The following is a 20,457-nucleotide window of genomic DNA, read 5'->3' as shown; positions in this document are numbered from 1 at the left end:
TTCAAGTTTTCAGAGTTAAAGTTATTTCTGACCTAGCTTAACTTGGAGCTTGATTTTTCTTTAAGCTGTCAGTAGTCAGCCAAGTATTAGCCAAGTATACTTGGCAATATCCTTTAAACGTGATCAGCGCACATACTACCAGAATTTTGGACCTTGTCTGAGCTGTAGTTTGAATGTTATTTTGTTTATTATCTCGGTTTTTTCTCCTATTTCCTAAAACGTTTTGGAGACAGCTCCACTCCATCCTGCCTCCTGTCCACCACTTCTACTGTGGCTGCCCCTTTGTAGGACCTACGATGGAGAAAAACAGAAAGAACCTCTGGAGTCTTCATTTCACACTCAGTTATTCACTACTAAAGCAGTACTAAACCTCTATGAACAAATGAAAAACATGAAAACTGATAAATGCACAAGTAACAAAGACATGATAAATGATCCCATGTACAGCCGGTTACATTTGTCTTAATTCAAAAATGATTTACTTTGAACAGCAGTGTTAGAGTCTGTTAATCTAAAATAATATGTAGACGTTCTGTAGACTTCAAGGAGTTTTGATTTTAATAAGCTCCTTCTTATGAATCTTCCTCAGAAAAAAAACAAACTTGTCCTGATCAAATGGGTCAGTTTCATCAATAAAGTCAGACCTTTAAGTTTTTAGGGATTTGGATCCAACAAATAGAACATGTGAAAACAGCATAAAAAATAAGTCTTATTCTATCAGCAATTTATAGGAAGAGTGCTAGCTCCATATTACATTCCCCATTGCATTTCATTCGTTGTACTTTATTTTTTTCCTTGTTTTAATCCCACTTAAAATCTTTTGTCTTTGTTAATTTTTATCCATCATAGGTAAAACAGTCTTGTGTGGAAGTACATGCATGAGAGTATTTTTTTTTTTTTTTTGTGAAAGTAACTTTATTCTTGATAATTGTCATGTTTGGTAAATTTTAAACACAAAAAACATTTTGTTGAGGTCAATTGAGAATGTTCAAAAAAATCAGCAATAAGTTTGTGATTAATCATGAGTTAACTATAGACATTCATGTGATTAATTGCAATTAAAGTTATTTTGTAAATAAAAAGAAATGCACTGACAAAAACTGTGTTATTGTTCATTTCAGGTGGGAGGTGGGCACCACAAATATTTTTGCTTAGGACACCCAAATGGCTAGCAGCTAACAACAAGCCGGTTGATGTCTTCCCACATTGTTAGCAAATCATTCCTACATTTCCTTGTTACTATGTTACCACTATTTTGACAATGGTACCTAAAATGCTGCCACACGAAGAACTTTAAAGTGGTGGAGGCTTATTCAGTATTTTTGTGTTATCAGCCAGTTCAGTTGTTTGACTCTATCAAAAGAATAATGCCACTCAAAAACTTCATTTCAAACATAAATACAGGATGTTGCTCACCTTCATATTTTGATCTCAAAATAATAGCCTACACTGAATCAGACAATGTCATATGCTGACAGGAAGTCGATAGCTTTTTGTGAGACTGACTTCATTTTGATCAGAATTATCGGAACTTTTTAATGTCGCAGGATCTCTTGCCAGGAGATCCCGTTATACTCCAGCCGAAGATGTTGTAAAAGAACTTTAAGATATAAATAAACGTTATAGGATTTTAAAGTAATGTGCTATTTTGGTACTATGTTGATGCTCAAAATATTAAATATACTTGAGTGTATACAATAGGTCAAGCAGTCAATTTGAAAAAAATAAGAATTAAAGCATACATCTTAGATAATTATGGTCTATTAAAACAGTGTTATATCAGCAGGAACAATCTAAATGGCTTTGTCAGACCAGGATCTAAACAAACAGAAAATGTCGCAGAAACTCTGCTCTCACAATCCTGCTCTGCATTATCTTTGAATTACCTGCCAACACAAATATACAATATGTGTTGCTCAAGGCAAAGCAGTGTCTTTTACAAGCTGTTGGCAGCCGGAGACACTTTCACTGGCATTAATGGACTGTTAATATGTTGATATTTTCATATCCACAAGGCATTTTCATGCCAGAACAAATAGCCATCAAATTCCAAGCATAATGGAAACCTTCAGATAACAAACACCCTCAATAGCTTTTTAGTTGTAACTTTTAATTTCAAGGCAAAATAAATACAAAGGTTTTAAATGCTGCGAAACCCAAAATGAGATTAAACAACAAATGTGATACACAAAATAGTTAAAGTCCTTATTTTTCTTTGCCTACAGCTTAATTTTTCATTTTCCCATTTATTTTCAGGCAATAAAATATGTCAATAAAGCTTATCATTAAACTTAAATAGAGTTTTGATTGGAATAAAGACATTTGTTTTTGAATTAAATGTATTAATTTTTAAAGTCATCAATGTAATAAACAAAAACATAAGCAAAACACCAGGGCCTCTATTATGTCAAGCACTACAACCCTGAGTGCACATCGGGCATCAGTGGAGCAGTACTCAAATCCTTTCAACTCCTTTAATTCATCCTTCATTTCAACTCAAATTGGCATGGTTCTGAAACTCCAGGGAGCTAAGACAATAAAAATGTATCATAATCTTAGGAATATTTGCTGGCAGTGTATGAGCTCTTCGCCCCACGCGGGGGGCAATAATTAATCAAGCTATCATTAGGTAGGTGCGGTGCTGGGGTAATAGATCAAATGACAAGCTGATGATAAGAATCAATGGAAGAGATAACCTTGGCTGAAGTGGAGAGGCTGGAAGATGGAAGGAGGAAAGTTGAGTAAAAGAACGGGTGCGAAGGCAGAGATGTGATGACTTGGCTGGAGCTTGTGATTGTCAAGAACAAAATGTGTAAGCTCTACAGTAGTCCTAGAGCAACACATGCTGACCTCAATCATTCTCACACACAGAAAACCAGACTTACTTAAATTCGTAAAAGTCATTGCTCGGCAATAAACTGCAGACCTGTACTGGTTACTGTACTATCATCAGATTGCAGTCATAGTTCACCCCCCTCTCCTTGAAAGTACATTTCCACCAAACCAAATTACATTTAGGTGCAACACAATTTGTGACTGTATCTTATGCAAAAACAAGATTTAAAAAAAGCTAATTTTGTTTGGAGATGTTTGAAACATGGGAAATATTATGCCAGATATAATGCTTCAGTGTCTGTACTCTGATTTAAACATAAAATGAATTTTTGGTGGCATTCTGCTCTATTTTAAGTTATACGTTGGATCAGGAGAACCACCCAAATATATGTTTCTACAACTAAATTTAGGCCCAGAAATATTTCTCTAACAAGGTAAAAATACACTTTTAGACTTAAAGTGTAAAACATTCAGCTCTTCTGGAGGCTGTATATTATACTATTTAGCTCATTTCTCTATCTCCAGTGTTAATAGTAAGTAAAGAAAACAACTCGTTTAGGGTCACCAACAATACCTTAAAGTATAACAAGCTCAGCTCAACTAAAAGAGATGGATCTTTCAGCTCCCAAGCAGCTCATTACTTACTAATAATCGTATTACTGTTTTTGCAGGAATAAATGTATAGACATTTTGTAGCATCATACAACAAACAGTACAATTTCAAAAGGCCATTTAAAAAATGTTTATGTGTAGGCACCTCTGCTAAATATGAGTAAACAGACTTACAGGAAACATTAAACAATGGCATCATCTAACACTGACAAATTGTGAAAAATCTAACCTTTAATTTTAGTAACTGTATTCGAATCAGTTGTATTTAATTCAGTTGTAATTAGTCGTAACTCATATTACCTAAGTTTCTTCAAAGCATTGCTGCAGATAATGATGGCTATGAACAGGAAGGACCTCCTGTCATGGAGTGACATTTTGGACTTTGTGGGTTCTTGTGATGGTTTATTTTGTAATTTAGATTCTCCTTATGGCTCTTTGTTTATTTCTTAGGTTATTGTTTCTATGTTCCCCTCTAGTTTCTCTGTTTACTTTAGTTCATAGTTATTCTAGTTCTTTATTTCCTCCTCTGATTTATTCTCTTGCTTAATTTGTGTTTTCTGTCCTTTCACTCTTCCTGCCCCCTTGTCGCACCTGTTCCCTGTTCCGTTGATTATCTGCTTTTGTTATTTCCCCAGTATATTAGTTGGTTTGGTGTCTCTGTTCTGGGCTGGTTCCTTCTGTTATTCTGTTGATTACCCCTTTCCCTACCATGACTATGTTTTGTTTTTGTTTCGCCTATGCTTCGCTTATGCTATGTTTTGCCAAAGTACCTGCAGTGTTTTCAAAGTTTTAGATTTTGTCTCTGGATTCATACCTGCAGTGTTTTTGTTACGTTTCGACCTTTTTTAAGAATAAACTATGATGCGGCTACCAAAATCTTGTCTGCGCTTTGGTCCGACCCAAGATCCTTCTTCAACATCTCCTGTAGTGGTCAGTATTACACTAGATCCAAAGAAGCCTCTGACTGAAAACATTGTTGATAGTCCGATGAAGAGGATGCTCAGGGCTTTCCCTAATGTTCTTCATTTTATGAAGAATCTTTCTTTGCACCATCATCTCCAGAGGTTCTAGAGGAGTCCCCAGAACTTAAATAGCTTTCTTTCTCAGCTTATTGAACTTTTATTAAGGTGCAGAGTTTCTGTTGTTGAAGCAGGTGTGTGATGGCATCTTCAACTACTTGGGAAATTGTCAATGTGCAGTGGGTCCTGATATGTGCTTGTTTGTTTACTCAGGTGGGAGTTAGAAAAAGTTAGGAAAAAATTCAGTGTTCAGAAACAAAATGCTTTCAACAAAATCAATGGGCATAATTAATTACTCTATGCAGTTCCTTGAAATATGATATAAGGGTCTCATCTTTGCTTTTTTGCAGACAATGTGGTTCTTTTGGTTTCTTCAAGCTATGACTTTCAGGTTGCTCTGTCTGAAGCAGTTGGGATGAGAGACAACTCCTGTAAGGCTATGGTTCTCAACTGGATTGAGGGTCAAGCGGAGATATTTAAGTTTCTAGCTGTCTTGTATGGTGTCTTGTGAGATTGTAGGATGGACAGGGAGATGGATAGACAAATTAGGTCCACATTTGCCCTGCTCTGGTGTATTGTGGTAAAGAAAGAACTGAGTCTCAGGGGCAAAAGTGAACTTTTCAATTTACCAGTCTGCGTACGTACTGATCCTCATCTATGGTCATGAGAAATGGTGACTAAAATAATGAGATCCTGGATATGAGTAACTGAAATCAGCTTCATCCATACTGTGACTGAACTTTGGCTTAGAGGTAAAGTGAGGAAACCAGTCAGCTGGGGTTAGCTCAAAGAAGAGTTCTGCATCAAAGGGGGTCAGCTAAGGTGGTTCAGGCCTTTACTCAGGATGCCTTCGGGGTGCTTTTCTCTGGAGGTTTTCCGGAAATGTCCCACTGAAAGGAGGCCCTCGGGAGAAGACACAACTCACTGGAGGGACTATAGATATTCCTTCTGGCCTCGGAATGCCCTAGGATCGCCTAGAATGAGCTGGAGAGTGTTGCTGGGCAGAGGCATGTCTGGTTTAACCCTACTGGACCCTATGTTACCCTTCCTTCTTGGATGTTAACTGGAACTGCTTTGATCAGATGAGACGACAATTGAATTGTTTGTTTAAAGCAAACAAACATTCCAGATGGGTTTGTTGTGAGAAAAAGGATACAGACAACGGAAACCACTTCATGCCCACCATTAGGTATGGTGGAGGATCTGTGAGTTTGTGGGCTGTTTGCCTTGCAAGGTTGGAGTAACTTTGTTGGAATGCATTCATACAAATATGAGAATTTTTCCATTATAAATCTTGTGAACTCTACCAGTAAACTGTTTCACCTCATGGGTCATCACAGGGTCCTTTAACTGAATAGGTATTCAAAAAGGATGAAAAAATCCCAAACAGGTTTCATAGATCAGACACAGAAAGAACATTCTTCCATAGCTAACGAGAGCATACAAAAGACAGTGGTTGCTGGATGATTGTGATGACAATATTTATGGCATCAGTGAATTTGTTGAAAACAATTATTTCTTAACTGTTTTTTCCTGAATGAATAAATGTGCTCAAAACCTTATTTTTATTTTTGTGAGATTAGGTTACTGCAATGAAAGATTGTTTTTGTAAAGGCTCACCAGATGTCTCAATAAATGTGGCTGCTTCTGTATGTAGAATAGAAAAATGAAATATGGTAAGAACAAAACCACTGACAAAGTTGAATAAAAGGTGAAATTCCAATTATAATGTTTATTATATGAATTGCTAAACATAGTTAAAAGTAAATAGACTCAGGTATGTACAAGAATTTGGCAAGTTTCGTCTTGTTGTTAAAATGCCATTTTTACATGGTGTACATTTAGTGTGGAATGTTAGCTGTAGTTGGAAAATAACCATCCACAAAGATAGCATATGTTTTTGATAATGATCTGTAACCCCACTGATTCTCATCTCCAACTCCTACTGCTCTACATCTACTTATCTTCCATCTGAAACTGTGGAAGACAAAGTGCCCAGAAATATGATCAAAAAGCATGCTCATCCTGTATGGAGCACTGCTTACATTTAGGAACAATAACACGTTAGATTGGCATTAGATGTCAGATGAGTTTTTTGTTTTCTGTTACATGCGTTGGCTCAGAGTATAAAAATGTTCACATACAGTTATCCTGCTGTGCTGTTTGTTCAGGACTCATTACTCACGATATGGGAAGAAAATGTTTTTTATTATAGCTCTTGGTTGAAACTAAAAATGTTCAATATTCAGTATGGATATATACCAGCAGACCAGGATGTTATCCAGGTTTATTAAGAGACTGATACATCTCAAGACTCTCTGAGGGCGACTGACCATCTTTGTGCATAATACATTAGGTATCCTGAGGCACAGTGCATCTCCATCAATCCCCAATGTGGAGAGAAAATTACACTTGTGTTTGGGCTTCTTCTACACAATTTGTCACACAATTTTATAATGGAATTTTTATGGCTGTTGTGCATTTAGCTGGTGATGCTTGTCCTTGGGTATCAACGTCTGCGGAGCTCCTGCAGTAAAATCAAACTTTTGGCATTAACAGTGAAACAATAACACTCCTTTGTGTCATGTTCTTTAGTTTTTTCGAAGATGTCTCTGTCTGCATAGGACATTTTGATATTTCAGAAGATGTTTTGAAGCATTAAAATTGTAACCTTCTGAGATTGCTAAAATTAAAAGGATTTTTCTTGTTTAAAAAAATGTTTGTGTATTTCTAGAACCTTGAAGGCTTATTATCTGAAACATCCCAGTAAATCTTGGCAAAACACAGTCACTTGCTTACAGTACTACCACTGAACAACTACCAATGTACCCGGACTTTCAAAAAACAGTTTTACCTCTCGACCTCCCTGCTTTCAGATTTTATGGTAAACTACATAGAATGAGCAGGTGTTAGTGGCTTCACATTTACCCTATAGAAATGTGGTCATTAATCTTACCATCTACAGTAACTCCCGGCAACAATGTTAATGAATGTATCTCCGGAAAGGTCTAACCATTATTTACCACAGACATACCTAATATAAGAGGGAGGCGAACAATCTCATTAGACATCAAGGTAAAATAAAAGGCAGTAACAACACATATTGGGTGGAATGCATTTTGACATAAAGCAGCTTTGGACATACTTTCCCAGTCAGAAAATGATATACACTCTTCCTAGGCATTGTTCAATGTTTCAGGGTAGTAAGATAATGCAACAAACAACTTGGAATTTATTGCAGATTTATACAGTAATACTCCATAAATTAGAATTTCCATTCTGCTGAGGTTCAGGTTAAAAGTACTTATTTCTGTATTAACCATATTTTATTAGTGGTTTGATGTAACATTCTAATCTTGTGGTATGTTAAGTGGCATTCGAGGCCGATTTTGGGTAGTGGACAGGGATGGCCAGTGCCACTCCTGAAATCTGATTGGCCACCCCGGATATGATAGGTTGTCTTTAATAACTACAATGCACCTATCAATCACAGCAGACAGTTAACGTCTCTTGCGGATCTGAGGTCAGATATGAATTAAAAGTAGTCATAGGGATTGCACATTCGAAGCTAACTGAGCTGATTTCCAGTCAGCTATACATCCGTTTGCACTTTGTGGGTCTTGAAATCCAGCGAGATGAGTTTTCCTCCTTGCTGATTTAGTCAACTGCAATGGTTCCTCATATTTCCCCCATTTTGGACGGATGAGACATTCACAGTTTTTGAGTTGATCACGGACGCATGTCACTCTGAGTTAGGTAGGTGAAGGTTTTTGGACTCGAGTACACACACACATATATATACAAGAGAAGCATTTGTTTTTATTTTTTGTAAGAGTGATTTATCTGTCAAAATAAGGTCAAAGCTCCCCCACCGTTTTGAGCAGCGGCTAATTAAACAGTGACATTTAGCATAGTTTTGGTTAATAATTATCAATTATTAATGATAATTTACTAATTGTAATTATTAAGTGCTTTGAGCCCATGATCACAACACCAGAGGACTTCACTTATTTCTATTTCTAAGCAATGATTTTTGGTTGAGAAAACTATTTTCCTGAATTATGATTTTTAATTATTTGACAATATATATATATATATTTGACAAATATTTATTAATCAATAAACATAATCCTTACAGCTTAAAATACTTGTTCGACATAAAATACCTATACGGGCGTCCTACGAAGTCTGAATTGATATTTATTACTATAGGTGTAGGTATATTTCCAATCAGAGTGATGTGAGGGCCGGCATTGTAACACCTGAATGGGAGAGATTCGGCTGGTTTCAACTTTATTCAATAGTTCAAACTTCTTCTACTTTGTGATATAAGTTATGCTTAAAACATGTTCTCATGTTGTTCAAATGTTAAGATGTATGAAAATCATACATTTGCAAAGTAATGGTGGATTTAATTGATTACTGATAATTACTGATATTTTACACGTGTGGAAATAAGATATATGATAAAATGATTGGAGTTATGATTACCACCTTTAAAAGTAATGCAAAAATGCTCCATAAAAGCAGAACTTATTTTTACATTAGAACTAGAAGAATACTATTATTAAATTCTTTACCTACTCTAAATGACATGACTGATTATTCTGAGATAAAAATCATCTCATTCCATTGGCAAATTGTCTTACATACCTGCTCAAATCAAAGGAAAATAAACTTATTTCAAGAAAAATTTACTTACATATATTTTAATTTTTGCATTGTGGTCACTGCAGGACTAAATAATGTTTATTAGTTTGTTTTTTATTGGTTCATGCCACATTGGGATGTGTATTAATGTTTAAGCCTTAAATAAAGCACTTTTGTGTGAGAACAGGGATAATTGGGGCCTGCCATAGCATTGCATAGGAGAGCAGTGCATTGCATTGCGAAGCAATGCAATGCACTGCCTCCATGCAATGCATGGCAGGCACCTATTACTATTCACCTCTAAACTGGTCTCTTTATTTATATCTTTATTTTTCTTCCGTCTCCGTTAATGCGGCCCGAACCGCTGCGTGCACCCCCACAATATATACATCAAAACGACCGGCTCGGTCCCGTGAGGTGTGCTATTACTTTTATTGGCGTTTCGAGTTACTATGGCGACGTAATTAACGAAAAACCGAGCCCAAAATCCCCATAGGAATGAATGGAGTCAGGAGCGAAGAAATCCTCAAAATTCACTGTTTTTGAGGCTCTGCTGTATCGCCATACTTTCACCTAGAAACACAGTTTGACTTTCAGTTTGTAGGAAAATCCGACGGCTCTTCAGAAGTGAAAACGGTTTGTTGATAACTGCTACGGTTTCTATAAAATTAGACTCCAAGCGACACAAAGTTTGAGAGAAAATCACACTCTTAACAGTGGAGATGGCAGTTACTAGAGTGTAAAAAGAGGGGATTTTTTTCAGGAAAAATGAGTTTCAACTGGCCCTCACGGCCACAAATTTCGCTCTACAGCCACAATTTTCGGTCACATTGTAGGGCCGGGCCTCTGCTTTCACACAATAATTTCAAAATTGTTGTAAGTCTCATAGATTTCTGTCAAAACACCCTCGATCGCCAAGAGTCAGTAGATTTCTGTAGGCCTTCTCCCATGTATTTTCAATGAGAGCTTGACCTGTAATCCATGAGTGACACCATTTCTTTCAAAAATCATATTTTATACTGTGAATGACATAGAGCTATGAAAATATCCATGATTGGGGACGAGGGACAGCTGTCGCCCACAGTTTAAAAAATTTTCAAATACCATGTACGGATTCCGAGATATTAGACTTTGTTCGGGAGCATGTTCAGGCATTTTTGCCTTTTTCTCCATTTTCCCTTACTTTTCACCCAGTGTTGTGTCTTTATTATTATATTTTCAAAAATAAAGGATGAATATTAATGTTCCCCTGTCCGTTCTGATAAAAACGGTCCAAGAATGACATCGATCGCCCCTACGGTTTCAGAGTTATGGCCAGTTGTTCGGGAGCATGCGCCTCCATGTTATAAAGCCTAGACCAGGGGAGACAGAGAGAGAGGTGCTGCGTGAGTGAGAAACAGCAGGTGTCAAGTTACACTGACGCTCTTTGCTGATTGGCTGATTCATTCCTCACTGTTCTATTTATAGCTCTGTGTATCTCCTACTGTATATGTCTGGATGGGATTCTGTCTTTCTTTCTGCCTCTCTGTGTCTCACACTGGGACACACACCCACACACCCACACACTCACACACTCACACACACTCACACACAGACACACACCCACACACACACATGCATGGATTACTATCTTTCTGAGGACTTTGCATTGACTTTCATTGATATTCATTCATTTCTATGGCTTAAACCTGACCTGACACCTAACCCTTTGACCAGCTTCATAGGAGGCAACTACATGGCGGCCATGTTGTGTGGGGAACTTAAACAGCATGTACTGCTGTTCCAACACCGAGACAACAGTGATTGACCCTAAAGGTCAATTTCTTTCATACACCCTCCATGCTTACTAATGATTATTTAAAGCTTATAATAACATACACAATGGTTTTAGAATAGCAAGCATGTTCTATATAACTAATAGAAATAACCCAGACCTGAAAGGACAACCATGCTTGATTTTCAAAATAAGACAAAATCTGCTCTATAAAATAAAAGCCTTTAAACAATAGATGATTGCAGGAGTGGGCTTCACACTACTGTTGGAGCTCCCCCAGTATTGGAAATAGGACCATGTTGGCCTTTTAAAATAAAGCCTACTGAAACTTTCAAAATAAAAGCCTCAACCCCCCATAGTTACTATGGATTTTGTGAGCTCACAAGAGCATAGAAAAGGATTTTGAAATAGCAAGCGGGTTCTATTTAACCAATGCAACTAACCCAGACCTGAAAGGACAACCATACTAGGTTTTCAGAATAAGACAAAACATGCTCTACAAAATAAAAGCCTTTACACTTTAAACAATAGATCATTGCAGAACTGGGCATTACACTACTGTTGGAGTTCACCCAGTGTTGGAAATGGGACTATGCTGCTCCTTTGAAATATGGGTTACTGAAACTTTCAAAATAAAAGCCTCAACCCCCCATAGTTACTATGCATTTTGAGAGCTCAAAAGAGCATAGAAAATGATTTTGAAATAGCAAACAGGTTCTGTATAACTAATCGAACTAACCCAGACCTGAAGGGACAACCATGCTGGACTTTCAAAATAAGACAAAACATGCTCTACAAAATAAAAGCCTTTGCATTTTAAACAATAGATCTTTTCAGGACTGGGCTTCACACTATGTTGGAGCTCACCCAGTGTTGGCCTTTTAAAATAAGGCTTACTGAAAATTTCAAAATAAAAGCCTCAGTCTTCCAGAGTTACTAGTCATATTTTAAGCTGATAATAGCATAGACAATAGAAATAAAAAAATAGCAAGCTCTGGTCGGAGCAAAACGCACCAAGAGGCAGGCCCCGTCTAAATTTCTTCCGAAATTTTCTAGTTAGAATATTTTATTATTCATATATGTATATTAACAATTCAGCTATTTTCTAAACCTGGCCATTGCAGTTAAGGGTTATGGAGCAGCAAGGGGTGGGCTTGTGTAATGCATATCATTTATAAAGGTTTCTTCATTCTTGGCCACCCCCTTCTTTCTTTGTGTTCCATTTTGGCCACCCAGTAAAAATGTTCTGGTTAAACCACTGGTGGTATTTTCATTAGCTGTAAGCTGAAAATCAAAATGATTAATAGAAATAAAGGCTTGAAAACATCAGTCTGTATGCAATTAATCTATATAATGTGTTTCACTTTGTGAATTGACTTACTAAAATAAACAAAATTTGTAAAAATATTCAAATTTATTGAATGGGTCTGTACATACAGGCTCAAGTATATAAATGCACCTTGGCTAATATTTAGTGAAATGTCCCTGAGCATGTTCCAGGTAAACCACATGATGTGATTATGATTATGAATATATTATTTAATATTAATACCTTAATATTTTGTTAAATAATATTTCGGTCTGGTAAGGGTTGTCCTGTGAATACCAGCCCAATAAGGTGGTGGTATTAGGACACAACTGAAAGGGGTGAGCCAAGCTCTGGCATTATTTAACAGCAAAACTCTGCACACACACAGAATGAATTCACACAATTTCTTAAAATACAACAATTTATTAACAAAAATAAGTCAACTCAATGTCAAACATCTTTTAATCAACAAACTCTTTAATGTGCTAAAGCAACCCAACTAAACTACCAAGCAGAATGTAAGAATAAGGAAGACTAATGGGCTATGTACAATATGAAAACGTTGATCATAGATGGCTGAAAACCATGACCAACAGAGTGATGCAACATTACCATCCAATGTTATTTATGTTTGAGAACCAAGGATTATCTTGAATAATCTGGAAATTAAGTTAAGTTAGTCTTGGGACTAACTTAGGCAATAATCAGCATACCTTTAGACAACCATTCACAATGCAAGATCAGAAAAAACATTATTTTAATAAAATATTTTAAAGAACGATTTGCTGAATAAAACCAACCTTCTGGATGACCAATTCTCAATGGTGTTTAAGTAGCTGCCTTTATTTATTGAAATAATATTTATGAAACATTATTAAGGAAATATTAAAATAATATTTTAGGAAATATTATTTTGAATAAGAACCAAATCTTTCTGGATAAATGCATCTTAATGATGTTTACTTAGTTATCAAGTTTAGTAAAATAATATTAAGGGAAATATTATTTACTAGATTGAAACTAACAACCTTTTGGGGTAAATGATCTTTAGCTGACTGCTGATTGTAGCTTATCGTCAGAATCAAACACATACCTTTAAAATACCACTACTAAAAAGGTTAAAATGCATAAACGTGGACGATCTTATGTGTTTAAAAATCACCCTTTAAATAAAGTTTGTCTAAACTATAAAAACACAAACACAGAACACATAAGCTGAGCGGAACAGCTAATCTGCTAGCACTAAGATAGCTGAGTATTCAACACAAACAAAACCCAAACGTCATAAAATGAACCTTGTTTAGATTATTTCATTCTAAGCTACTATTCTCTGCCCAAACACTACCTCTTACCGGAACCGAGCCGAGGAGAAGTTGAGGAAAGCATCCACAGTGAACAAAGGATTAACTTGCAGCTAACCTCCGTAGCTGTGGGATTGGGCGGCTCGTTCTGCAGGGGCGGCTAAAATGCCTGTTACTGCTGTAGCTACGGTGATGCGGTCCCGTTGTCTTTCCATCAGACCGGGAAAAACTGCTCCACTCGCATTGTAGAGACAGGGTCTCTGCTGAGAACTGTCTGGAACACAGTTTGCTTCTATAGACCTCAGAAAGAAAAGTCAATCCACACGTGCACCTTAATTACTTCATTCGTGAATTAATACTGGTTTGCAATGTTTTAAGAGTGGATTCAAGCATGCTCGAGATGGGCAGAACGGGCCATCGAGGCAAACAATAGAGATGAAACATGGGCCTTTCCCTTTGGTATGTTAAGGTTGAGTTTGAAATGATCAGGATAAAACTTAAGATCTGAGAAGGCTAAATTTCTTGATGGAACTAACAAATTGATAAGGGAAGTAAATTCACCTAACCTGAGAAGCCCGTAGAAGGGGATGAAACTAACCTGACTAGGAATAGAGGGTGCGGACCTGAGCGAGCCTGACACGGAGTAGAGGGAAAATAATGAAAGCCTGACTATGCAAGAGGATGAGAACTTGCAGAACCTGACTAGGCGAGCAGAAGATGAGACTTGGACGTGCCTGACAAGGCGTGGGGGGGAAATGATGTAATCCTGTTAAGGCATGGAGGCCTTACTATAACTGACAAGGTAGCGATTGAGAAGTTGGTTTGTATGAAGGAGCGCGAGAGGGAAAAGAAATAGCTGTGCCTGACGTACAATTGAAAAATTCTATTTAAAGGTTCTGAGTTTCTCTTACCTTTATATGAATTCTATGAAAAGTTATTGTTTCTTCCATACCTCTGACTCACTGAGGGGCTCACTGAGGGGCAGATGCATAATGCTGTTAGCAGCTGCTAAATGTGCAAACCTAATCTTGCAAGTGTCGCCACTTCTAAAAGACATGAAGATAGATCTGCTCTACTGAGCAAATATAGCTTCCTACACTGTTGCAGATTCCCAACATAAATGAGTTGTTGAAGTTAAAAACCTGCCAATGTTATGAATATGAATGAGGAATTCAGCCAGACAAAATAACTAATCTCAAATCAGTTTGTCTTATGCGGATTGAGTGGAGAAAATAATATTTGAAAAAACTGATGGTTATATCTTCACGCTACTAAAGCCTTGTATTATATGTGACTCTTCAGTCACACTAAAAGCTTTGTGCAGAGATCGAACGTTGAGGAACACTGAAAGCTGCATGAACCAAAGACCAAACTGGTTTGCTGAGTGGGCCAACGATGAGTGGACCATAAATTAGACACTCTTGTCCAGTTCTTTAGATTTGGACTGAGAAAATTGACTGTCTGACAACTTTAAATATCTCCAACTTTGTTGGAGTGGAACTCCAAAATAAAAACATGAAGCCCTTTTTTTAAACTACCAAGAGAGCAGCAAACTCAATGAGTGTTAAAGATTTAATCAGCTTGTTGACAATGTGAACGGCGATTTCTTATTCTGGAGACTGGATTAATGCGGTGCCCCTGCAGAATCTAGGAACGGAGCCTAAGTAGGACATTAGAATGTGTGGGAGCATAAAATCCATGGACGATATGCATGAAGCAGAGAAGATTGAGGGATGACTGGAGTAGAAGAAGACATCAAAGCTTGAGGTGCGGGAGGATCAGTTTGAGAGACGAAGATCACAGGAGAAGCTGCATGCAGAAGACAGGCAGGAATGTGCAGGGGGAGCCAGGGAAGAGGAGGTCAACCTCGGCGACGCTTGGCAGGAGGATTTTAAGGCGCTTCCGGAGGAGGTGGAAGGTGGAGGGGGTGGAAGGAGAGAAATATGCTGTGGCAGGTGGGATAAATCCAGATTGGAGTCAGGAGACATGCAGCACGGTCTGGACTGGGAGAATGCACGCCAAGGCGTGAGGCCAGGCAAATGGTTCTGTGAGCAAGTAAGGAGGAAGGAGGGTGAAGATCCGTTGCGAACAATGCGAGGAGCGGCCGGATCGTCAGGTTGAAGTCGAACATGATGTGGCTGAATGTTTATTTCTTTGGCGCTCGGACCCCAATGGAAGACATGAATGCTGAGAATGACATGCGCTTGAATGAATATCTTAGGGTTATGGGAGATGTCTTCACCCCTGGGATCCGATCCTGGTGGTGGAGTGGAGGCCTCAGGAGATTTGTTCAGCTGCAGAACGGAGGGATCCATGAATGAAGATCTTTTAAAGCGGAGCCTTGAAGGATGATTGGCCGGGGAGAAATGCAGACTTGACGTTGATTGGTGGAGCAGAGCCGCATTGGATGAGTAATTAGATGAAGCTGGAGGTGATGTGAGTCTTCCATGTTGAATTTTCGTTTAAACTCCATATATTATATTATATATATATATATATATATATATATATATATTTTATTTTTTTTAAATCTGAAATTAAATAATTTTATCAAATGAAATTAGACTTTATAATAAAACAGTTAGTACTTAAGTCGTCTTTTTACCAAATTTTGTTTAAAAAGTATTGAAGTAATGCACCTTTTACTTGTGTGCAGGTTTTGGCTGCTGTACCCACCTTTGATTAATTCACAAGTACAATGGGAGCAATTACTTTTTCACATAGGTCTAGTTTGGTAAACTGACAAACATGGCAAAACCAGAAGAAATCTGACAATCCGAGGAATCAAGTGAAGATACATCTGGTAAAGTGACTGGGGAAGGAAGAGTGTTTGGTTACCATTGTTCAGTTTACACATGCTTTTGTGCTTTGGTGCAAAACGGCATAACAATAGTTGCATCAACATGTATGCTGTCTACCCGAGGACAATGTTTAATAAAATCAATGTAACATGCATTCATTTAAAATTTTTATAATGAATTTCTTTACATAAAGGTATTTTCTTTAGTTAGCTTCTAAACTTTGTTAATGAGGAAAAATATTATGAGGTAATATCCATAAAAAGCTACATCCTGCCACATTTAGCTTTCTATGACCAACACAAGATCTGATGAACTATGAACCCCGCATACAACCACACAGATGGCTTGTCCTCTGAGTACAGGTTTGGGAAATGTAAATATGATACACTGCATGTGAAACACTTGAGCTGAATTTGATTAGTTATTTGAGTATGTGTTTGAGAGGGCCTTTTATTTCAATTTCTGTGATCTTGAACCAATTCATTGATTTACCATCTGTATCGCCAACCTCCATTGTTTCCAAGATCCTGTTTTGCATAAGTAAAAGGATCAGTAAAGGTGTCACACTCTCCTGTCAGGTTTGTTTTCCAATGGATTCTAACTTTGCAACCCTTGTAGTCACACTGCTCTTAAAAGTATAACCCTGAATTTTCATACGCTATTCATTTGGCAAAACTAGTAATGAGATTATAATAATTTCTATACAAGATGGAGAACATCACTACAAGGCAGGGTTTGAATTTTAAATGAATTACATGAATTTGGTATTTTACCTAAACACTCATGAGACACTTTATTAAGAACAATTTGCTGGGATCCCTTTTGCTTTCAGAACTGCCTCAGAACTATAACATGTCTTAAATATTACTGTGGTCCATAACTGGCATGACAGCATCACACAGTTGCTGCAGATTTGTAGGCTGCACATGCATATTACTAATCTCCTGTCCCTTCACATCCCAAAGATCCTCTATTGGACTGAGATTTGGTGACTGTGAAACCTGTGAACTTATCGTTATGTTAAAGAAACCAGTTTGACCACCAGCCTATACTTAGATTGTTTATCCCTATTTTTTATTTTATGTTGCATCTAAAATTGTGTTTCAACGGAGCAGGCAACACTTTTCCAATCTGTTGTGGTCTTATTTTGGTAGGCTTTTACAAACTGTAACCTCAGTTTCCATTTTCTAGCTGACAGGGTTGGCATTCTGTTTGGTTTTCTGCTGCTGTAGCCCAGCTGCCTAAAGGTTCCAAAGAGATGGTATTCTACATATTGTGGTTGTAATGAGGGGTTTTGAGCTGTTGTTGACTTTTTATCATCTCAAATCAGTGTGCCCTTTGACCTCTGACAACAACAACAGATATTTTTGTCGACATAAATAAAAAATACAGGAATATTCTCATTCTCATAAAGGAATATTTGGTTCAGTTTAGAAAACCATTTAATATTATTGCAATCTCTGAAACATGGCTTACAGCTGATGAGGTGATGAATACTGAGTTGGATGGAAACAAATTAAAGTGTATGAATAGAAAGTCCAAAAAAGCAGGTGGTGTGGCTCTGTATGTTGAAAAGAGCCTCAAGTATAGGGTTGCGGATAGTATGACATTATCCATAAATGACATATTGGAGTGCCTCACTATTGAAATATACATGGAAATAATGAAAAATATAGTTGTTAGTTGTGTGCACAAAACACCAGGGTCAAACATTGAATTGTTTGGTAATATTATGGAGGATCTGTTCTCAAAAACAACACAAAAGACCAAATTTTATTTGACAATTTTAATTTTAATATAGACCTGCTGAATCCCAACAAACACAAAAGGACAGATGATTTTATCGAGTGTATGTACAGTATGAGTCTTTTTCCAAGAAATCACAAAACCAAGCAGAATAACATCTTATACTGCTACTCTGATTGATAATATCTTCATAAATAATACAGACAGTAATGCAATCAGTGGATTGCTGATGAATGACATTAGTGATCACCTATCTGTCTTTATAGTGCTCTGGTACTCGAATGTAGCTATAGGAGGGAAACAGTGCAACAGGAGGTGCGGTATAGGAGGGTGAGAACAGAGGAGTCCAAATCTGCTTTCAGAATGGATTTCCTAAATTATAATTGGAAGAGTGTATATGATGAAGGTGATGTAAACAAAGCATAAGAATTACAACACTTAAAACCTTATACAACAAACATTGTTCAATAAAACAATATCGTTATAAAAATAAGTTTTCAAAATGTCCTTGGATGTCCAAGGGTTTACAGAATGCTTGTAAAAAAGAATACTCTTTATAGGCAATTTCTAAATTGTAGAACGAAACATAATGAATAAAGGTATAAAAATGTATAAGAATAAGTTAATTACTATTATAAGGAAATGTAAAATGGAGCATTACAAGATGTTAAATGTAAATAAGGACAATATACATGGAATATACTATGGTATTAGAAATAAATCAACCAAAGTTAATTATCCAGAAAACAATATGCCTATTATAAATAGGAATGGGGTGGTTAATAGATTTAATGATTTTTTTTGTCAACATGGGTCCAAGACTGGCCACGGAAATAAAAAATTCACCATCTGAGCAGAATAGAGTGAGTTTTCTGGACCAAAAACTCCAAATTCAATATTTCTGAAACCAGTAGAAGAAGAGAGATTATTGAAACGGTTGATAAATGTAAAAATAAAAAACAAGGCACATCTTGAATAATAAACGTTTGCACACTCTCTACTGTACAATGTTATTTCCATATTTAGAATATTGTGTTGAAGTCTGGGGTTATACATATAAAAAGCTATTTACAAACAATATGCAAAAAAGAGCACTAAGAATGATATACAATGTTTTGTATCGGGAACATACAAATCCACTTTTTTTTAAATTATAACTTATGAAATTTATGGATTTAGTACATTTGGAACTGTTCAGGTGATGTTTAAAGCTAAAAACAACATGCTTCCAAAGAATATTCAAAATTTATTTAAGAATAGAGAGGGGCGGTATGATCTGAGAGGGAAATGTAACTTAATACAACAATGTGTTCGCAGCACTATTAAAAGTATGTGCGTATCAGTTTGTGGAGTGATTTTGTGGAATGGCTTAGATACGGTGGCCGGGGGGTGCAAAACACTTTTACAAGTACCGAAACAAATTTACATTTCAGAAAACAAATTAACAAGATGCAAAACATTTTTACAAGTACCGAAACAAATTTACATTTCAGAAAACAAATTTACATTTCAGAAAACAAATTTACATTTCAGGTGGTTTTCACCCCTAAGCTTAATAAACTGGCCCGTCTGCTCCGTTGTCCCTAAAAAAAATATGAAAATACCAAAAAAAAAAAAACATCTTGCTTAATATTAGAGCAAAAATAAAGCCTTTTTTAATTTTAAATTTGTCTTAATTTGAAGAAAATATTAAAATATTTCTATGCAAATGTCTAAAACAAGCTCTTTCAAACTTTTAACTTCTTTACTGAGATTCACTTACATTTGGAGGTGTATTCCTCGTCGGGTGTACCTGGAATCAGAAATTATAATGCTAACTGAATTATAAATAAACTTTTAAAACATATAGCACATTTCTTCATTAAAAATTCATATTGTAAAGCTTATTTATTCTCAATCACACTCTCCAGCGATACAGTTGGATTACATAAAACTGTCCATTTATTCTGGTTTACCTTAATATCACCTGAAATGTTAAATGGATTTTCAGTAACAATTAAAATAATAACATAAACTGTTAGAAATCACTTGTGTTAAACGTTCACTGTGATGACTGCTAGCGGGAGCTTAGTGCCGGGAGTCCGGTCAGATATCTCCAAGTTTAGCTCGTCTCACCGCCGGGAAGGCTGGCGAGGCAAGCCAGTTACTACGCCGGGAACTGAAAACCCCGAACACGTCGGAGCACGTTTGAAATTAAGCAATGTCTAGATAAATCAAGCAGATATTTCACGTCTACATAGTTATATTTCCGCACTAAAAACATTGTAGAAGTTAATTTGTGTCACAGAAAGTGTAATTTTCCACAATTTACTCACAGCTTTTGCTGCTATGGTCCGCCATGGTTTCTCCTGCTTGACCAATCCGCTTCGACCCGCAATTAATGATGGGAAATGATGGGCCGTGAAGGATA

The sequence above is a fragment of the Girardinichthys multiradiatus genome, chromosome 4 (assembly GCF_021462225.1).
Source record: "Girardinichthys multiradiatus isolate DD_20200921_A chromosome 4, DD_fGirMul_XY1, whole genome shotgun sequence".
In the NCBI taxonomy this organism is placed as follows: domain Eukaryota; kingdom Metazoa; phylum Chordata; class Actinopteri; order Cyprinodontiformes; family Goodeidae; genus Girardinichthys; species Girardinichthys multiradiatus.
This window is presented reverse-complemented; position numbering follows the sequence as displayed.